This window comes from Herpailurus yagouaroundi, unplaced genomic scaffold (assembly GCF_014898765.1).
Source record: "Herpailurus yagouaroundi ecotype Mexico unplaced genomic scaffold, PumYag 159, whole genome shotgun sequence".
Classification (NCBI taxonomy): Eukaryota; Metazoa; Chordata; class Mammalia; order Carnivora; family Felidae; genus Herpailurus; species Herpailurus yagouaroundi.
Genome location: NW_024412400.1, coordinates 57,730,034 through 57,737,803, shown reverse-complemented (window position 1 = coordinate 57,737,803; position 7,770 = coordinate 57,730,034). Strand labels below are relative to the sequence as shown.

At 33.8% G+C, this 7,770-nt stretch overlaps 1 long non-coding RNA gene across 1 annotated transcript in view; it reads left to right on the top strand.

Annotated features, from left to right (window-relative positions):
* The first annotated feature begins 3,394 nt into the window (after window positions 1-3,394).
* LOC121033350 (uncharacterized) overlaps window positions 3,395-7,770 on the top strand; it is a 9,178-nt gene continuing 4,802 nt past the window's right edge. Inside the window, exon 1 of the long non-coding RNA XR_005791848.1 lies at window positions 3,395-3,667. This is a non-coding gene — a long non-coding RNA (uncharacterized LOC121033350). The remainder of the gene's footprint in view (window positions 3,668-7,770) is intronic.

Genomic DNA, 7,770 nt, shown 5'->3' with positions numbered 1-7,770 from the left:
TCAATAAGAAAGCTATAGTCTTTGAAAATATACAAGTCATTAGAGTTGACGAATAACTTCTTTTATTCAAGGAAATTTATTTTTGTTAATAGACTTCCATATATAAATGTGGAAACTGGAGTTTATTACCTTAGGAATAATTACAAATTTTGAGTAGTGGAACAATAATAAAAATATTTGATGCATTATCATAATATTTATTTAGGCTGACTAACTTCATGGTGATGAAGATTCTCAAAATAAAATTCTTGCTACTTCAAGGCTTCTGGATTTTCTGGGCTCTAAGAAATACTTGGTCATTTAACATAGAATGATTTCTAGCAAGTGTTTTTTCTCTTAGTATACACGTAAAAGCTTTAGGTTTGTGTGTGTGTGTGTGTGTGGTTTATTTTATTTATTTATTTTTGATTTTAAAATATGACCGTTTCACCAGTTTACAAATTAAAACATTACAAATTAAATTACAAATTAATTGTTAATTAAATTATTGCTTATAATTCATAAGTAGAAGAGAAAAATGTCTCTTTTTAGTTAATAAAAACTTAATGATTGTGGAAATAATAAAGAGACATTTTTCTCTTCTACCAAAAAAGGTAAATATGTTGTAGAATATGCAAGCAAGGGGGGCGCCTGGGTGGCGCAGTCGGTTAAGCGTCCGACTTCAGCCAGGTCAAGATCTCGCGGTCCGGGAGTTCGAGCCCCGCATCAGGCTCTGGGCTAATGGCTCAGAGCCTGGAGCCTGTTTCCGATTCTGTGTCTCCCTCTCTCTCTGCTCCTCCCCCGTTCATGCTCTGTCTCTCTCTGTCCCAAAAATAAATAAACGTTGAAAAAAAAAATTAAAAAAAAAAAAAAAAAAGAATATGCAAGCAAGGAAATAAGGGTTAAACGTAAAATATGAAAAATATCTTGAAAGTGGTAATAATAATTATACTCTTGCATTCTATTAATATAATCAATTATATGTAATATGTACAAGAGACTATAACAAGCATTTAATTCTCAAGAATACCTTTCCAAATGATGGAATAATTATACCCCTATATAAATGAATAAATAGCCAAAGGGAGGGTGAGTTTCCCAAGTTTACACAACTAAAAAATATGGAGCTAGATTTTTAAAACCAAAACCCATGTTTTAAAGAACACTTCAATTTCTAATTCTCTGTGTCTTCAGTTTACCAAAACATTTTATCTAGAGTCTAAATTGGAGATCATTGTGTAAGGGTTACTTGACACTTAGAAAGACTAAAGCTTTTCTGGCTAATATTCTTAACACTTATTGTTTAGAGAAGAAATAAAATATAATATTCTGCTTAACATAAACTAACTTCAGTTAGAGCAGATATTATTCCTCAAAACCACGGGTCATAGCCTTTAAAATAATAAAATGAAAGTCAAATTTATGAATTTATAAAACACCTTCTGTTTTTTAATTCCATATTTCAGAATATGACTAGTCTATTCACATCCCCATGAAGGATTTTCCTTCATGTCCACTTCACTACAAGTGGGTGTTTATTTCTTTACCATTTCTTTCTTCTGTGTAATTTAATGACCATGAAGAAATAAGCATTAAGGTAACTTTAATAAGAAAAATATAGCATTATCAGAGTGTACATAATTATCTAAAATTTCTACATAAGAATACTGAATTTACTTTCTTTAAAAAATCAATATTAAATACTCCTGAAATCATTGTTTCACTCATTATATCCTAACTAATTTGGATGTAAATTTTAAAAAATAAAAAATAAAATCAAAAAAATAAAAAATAAAAAAATCAATTATATGTGGATTTCATGAGAAATAATAGTATTTAGCATACATTAATAAAAGCTGCATGTAGCAAAATATAGTAATGATCTTCATTCCAAATATTTCTTATGAATTTACAGAGTTGTCTTTAATTTATATCACTCTACATATTTCCTGTCACTTCTCTAAATGTATATTCAAAATCTTATCAAAAAGAAACATCTGTTTTCTAATGCATACTATATGAATACAAAACTATCTGTATATTGTATACTATATAATGGCACTATCTCTATTGAATATACAATATCTGTTTCTAGTTATTTGGTTTATGCCACAAATGGTGGGTATATATATATGTTTGTGAGAGGGAGAGAGACAGAGACACACAGACAGAGAGAGAGGGAGACAGAGAGTGTGTGTGTGTGTGTTTGTGTATATATTTGGCATTTTGTCCTGCCATCCTAACTATTCACAACTGTTCTGCCAGCCATGATTTGGCTCATGCTGTGGAATCAATTGATGTTTTACAGTTCAATTCACAGGTTGTAGAAAGTGTAGCAAACTATAATATAAAATAAATCTCATAAATGTATTCTGTGAATTTAGATTTTATGGCATATATATGAAGAGGAAGTATATTTATAAGGAAAATAGGCATTGAGTCCCTGTTTTCAAGTTTGACACAGCAATTTTCTCCATGTTAACTTTCATAACATTTTCAGAAGATCTCATACTGCCAAATACATTTTTAAAATACTCAATAAAATTATAATTTGTTCCACCACTTTGCTAGATATCATATTGTGACGTGTTAAAAAGTTTGTGGAGATTGGTAGGAGCTCCTATCATGGAATATAAAGTCACATGTATAACTTGCTAAACAAAATAAACCAGAGTATACAAATTTATTTAAGAAGCATAGATGGGGTTGTTTTACCATAAAACAAAACAAAACAAACAAACAAACAAACAAAAAAACAAATGTGAAAATTTGGTTGTGAGGAAGAAAATGCAGCATTTAGTTATTTTAAAGGGGAAAGTGAGACATGGTGTAAAGCCTAACAACACTCATACAATAAGACTGCAACTTCTGGCCAAATAGGCTGAGGTGTAGCACTTGGGCACAGACCATTACTGTATAAAAGTAGATACTCTTTCAAGATATAATACTTCAGTGATTTCAATAAATTTTCCTATTAAGTCCCTAAGCCTATTTCAACATTCTTTTGCATTATTTTAAAATGTTAACATTATAACTTCCAACGTTCCAAAAGTCAACCTCCAAAAGTTTTCTATAAGTTAATATTGCATTCATATGAATAACCATGCTCTCATAAATGAACAATATGAAAATACAGTACAATGTATCAAAATATTAAAGTGTTACTTTATTGGTTGGTTACATATAACTTTAATAAACAGATATAAAAGATATAGGTAGATAGATACAAAATGCACCACATAAGGCCAATCCATTATATCAAATGTTCATGTATTTAAAATCCTTTAATCCTCTTAAAAACCTTTTAAGGTGTTATTATAGCCAACTGAATACACAACCCCTCCCCTCCCAAAGATAGTCACATTCTAATCCTCAGAACCTGTGATTCTATTACTTTACATGGCAGAAAGGATTTTGCAGATGTAATTAAGTTAAGGATTTTGTGATGGGGAGATTATTTAGGTGGTACAAATGTAGTCACAAGGTTATGTATGAGAAGGGCAAGAGAGTGAGAGTCAGACAAAGAGACATGATGACAAGCAGAAGGAGATTTTAAGATGGAGGAAGGGGCCATAAAACAAGGAAAGCAAGTGGCTTCTAGAAGCTGAAGTGAATTCTCCCACAGAATCTCTAGAAGGATGCTGCCAACACTTCAAGTTTGACTTCTGACCTCCAAAAATGTAAGATGGTAAGTCTGTGTCTTAATCTAATAAAATTTATGGTAATTGGTTAGAGCAGCAATGGGAAATTAGTACAGTTATTATCATTTTAAAGTTATTTTTACGAAAGTCTAATGAAGTTCTATAACTTGCCCAAGGTATCACAACTAATACATGGCAAACAGAATTAGAACCTGTGTCTGACATTTTTAGCCAACTTTTTCACTGAGTCATGATTTTTTAGAAGTATTAACATTTGTATTTTAAAAACTAGATTTAGAACATACTAAAAAGAAAAAAAATCTTCAATAGAAAAGAGCATACTTCATTAATTGCAACTTATTATGTGACAGAAAGAACTATGACTATTGAACATCTACTATATGTTTTCTGCTTGCTAGGTACTTGAAACATAACAGACTAAATGGATGAAGTGCTTTACCTGATGAAGACCATATGTCTCTCAAATATTTATTGTTTCCCTCAGGCAATATGGCGTAGAAGGAAAAGTTTTAATAGCAAAAAGAACTAAAAAACACAGCTACCTAAAGTCAAACTGTCTTTTGCAGGAGGCTTAGTTTTCTCAAAAAGAAGATAATGGTAAATGCATAAGCATGATGAACTGGTACATCATTTCAGTTTTATTTAAATATTCTTGAGCTAAGAAACCAAAAGTAGTTGATTTTCTTCTGCACAATATGAAACTAGAGTGTTTTCACTATCTGTGTAATATGTAAATAGATAACTATTTCCTTTGAATAAATAAAATTTATTGGAATTATACTTCCAACATATATAAAAGGAAGATAGTTTCTTTCATAAACTATATGTCAATCTATACATCATTCAGTCTTTTAATTTATTTTATCTAGTTGTCAAATTGATAAAATAAAATATATGAATTTTATATATGTGGTTTGATATATACTGAAATTCTATAAACATGTATATAGAAGTGCTACACACATATGTTAAAGGAACATTTAATCTGCAGAAGGAAAGAAGACAGAGGAGATATTTCTTTCATTAAAATGCTTTTTTAGAAAATATTTTTGATGATGGTTCTGTGCTCATTGTTTTAATTTGCAGATTCCTAATATACATGATGAAGATCTTTTCATACATTTATTTGTCAACTGTATATTTTCATTGGTGAGTTTTCTGGTCAGGTCTCTTGTCCATTTTTTAAATGTAGTTGTTTATTTTCTTAACATTGAGTTTTAATAGTTTTTTTTTTTTTGCAAGTTTATGTATTTATTTTGAGAGAGAGAGAGAGAGAGATTGAGAGAGAGAGAGAGAGATAGAGCATGAGCTGGGGAGGGACAGGGAGATAGGGAAATAGAGAATCCCAAGCAGGCCGCACTCAGCGTGAAGCAGGGGTTCAATGTGGGGCTCGCTCTCATGACCAGGAGATCATGACCAGAGCCGATATCAAGAGTCAGACATTTAACTACTTAACTGACTGAACCACCCAGGCACCGGAGTTTTAATCGTTTTTGCATATTTTGGATAATAGTTCTTTATCACATACGTGGTTTGCAAATATTTCTCCTAGTCTGTGGCTTGTTTCTTGACACGGTCTTTTGCAGGGCAGAAGTTTTTAATTTTAAAGAAGTCCAGTTTATCAATTCTTTCTTTTGCAGATCATGCCTTTGATATTGTATCTAAAAAGGCATCAGCATGCCCGAGATCATCTAGATTTTGTTCTATGTTGTCTTCTAGGATTTTTATAGTTTTGTGTTTTTAATTCGGGTTTATAATACATTTAGAGATACTTTTTGTAGATGGTGTAAGGTTGTATCTAGATTTACCTTTTTGCATGTGTGTCCTATTCTAACACAATGTATTGAAAAGACTACCTCTGTTCCTTCGCTCCTTTGTCAAAGATCATGAATTATGTTTATGTGGGTTTATTTCTGGGCCCTATTCTGTTTCATTAATACATCTTTCTATCCTTTTGATAATACCAATATCTTGGTTACTGTAGCTTTACAGATGATATCAGGAGGTGGGGCTTTTGTGTGTTTGTGTGTGTGTGTGTGTGTGTTTATTCATCTTAGAGCGTGAGAGACACAGAGTGAGGGAGGGGCAGAGAGAGAGGGAGACACGGAATCTGAAGCACGTTGGAACCAGGCTCTGAGCTGTCAGCACAGAGCCCAATGCAGGGCTTGAACCCATGAGCCCTGAGATCATGATCTAAGCCAAAGCTGGAAGCTTAATGGACTGAGCCACTTAGGCGCCCCAGGAGGTGGGGCTTTTGAAGGTGATTAGGTCATTAGGATGGAGCTGTCATAAATGGCCCTTATAAAATAAGCCAGATGGTCTTCTGTTGTTTTTCAAGTTACCCATACGAGTGAAAACATATCATATCTGTCTTTCTCTGACTGACTTGTTTCCCTTAGCATAATACTCTCCAGTTCCATCCACTTTGTTGCAAATGACAGGATTTCATTCTTTGTCATTGCCAAGTAGTATTACATTGTATACCATGGAGGATAGGAAGGGGAAAAGATAGTTTCAAACAGAGAGGGAAGCAAACTATCAGAGACTCTTAAATACAGAGAACAAACTGAGGGTTGATGATGGGGTAGAGAGGGGAAAATAGGTAATAGGCATTGAGGAGGACACTTGGGATGAGCACTGGGTGTTGTATGTAAGCAATGAGTCACGGGACTCTACCTCCAAAACCAAGAGCACACTGTATACACTATGTTAGCTAATTGACAATAAACTATATTAAAAAATAAAAATAAGTAATAAAAAATATAAATAGGGGCGCCTGGGTGGCGCAGTCGGTTAAGCGTCCGACTTCAGCCAGGTCACGATCTCGCGGTCCGGGAGTTCGAGCCCCGCGTCAGGCTCTGGGCTGATGGCTCGGAGCCTGGAGCCTGTTTCTGATTCTGTGTCTCCCTCTCTCTCTGCCCCTCCCCCGTTCATGCTCTGTCTCTCTCTGTCCCAAAAATAAATAAACGTTGAAAAAAATATATAAATAAATAAATAAATAAATAAATAAATAAGCAAGCAGAGAACTCTCTAGTCCTTTTCACCATGTGAGGACACAGCAAAAAGTTGTCTGGAAACCAGAAGAGGGCCTTCACCAGAAGAACCTAGTCATACTGACACCCTGATCTTAGACTTCTAACTTCCAGAAAAGTGAGAAAAAATTTCTGTTTATATACAAAATACCCAGTATATGGTATTTTGTTACAGCAGCCCAAATTGAATAAGATAGGGATAGAATAAATTATCTTTTTTGCAAGCATATTATAATAATGAGTGCACCCAGTTTAGTTTATTAGGTACATACCTGTCTACAAAGAACAAGTTTTTTTTTTTTTTTTTTTCTTAATCTTCTCTATGTTGTAAAGTGTGTAAAGGCTCTGATCAGCTCTGCATGAGCCGGACTGCGTACATCTGTCTAAATCTAGCATTTGGTTGGTAGGACCATTTGGCTCTTATACTAAGCTACATCCTCCAATTTAGCTGTAACTGGTAATAAAGGCAGCAATTTTATTATTTGTATTTACTCTGTTTTAAATTAATTTAACTAGGTATCACGATATGTGTCTAGTAGCTACTATAACTGTACATGTTGTAAGCCTCCTGTATAGGTTACATGGGGGGGGGGGGGGAAAGTGAGTCTCCTTGTCTGTTTTATTATCTCAAGGAGGAAACTTTTCAATAACTCATGATTGAATATAATGTTTGTTCTAAGATTTTAACAGGTACCATTTATCTGATTAACATAATTCTCTACAATTCTTAATTATTTAGGGCAGGAGCAGCGAACTATGGCCAGTTTTCATAATTAAAGTTGTGCTGAAACATAACAGTGACTATTTGCCTATTTTCTGAGCTAGTTTATTCTACAGTCTCAGTACTGAGTAGTTGTGACTGAAACTGTGTGTCCTACAAAACAAAAATATCTGTATCTTGTCCCTCAAGAAAGAATTTGCTGATTCTCAATGTAGACTTTGTATTATAAATAAATGTTGGGTGGCGCAGTCGGTTAAGCGTCCAACTTCAGCCAGGTCACGATCTCCCGGTCCATGAGTTCGAGCCCCGCGTCAGGCTCTGGGCTGATGGCTCAGAGCCTGGAGCCTGTTTCCGATTCTGTGTCTCCCTCTCTCTG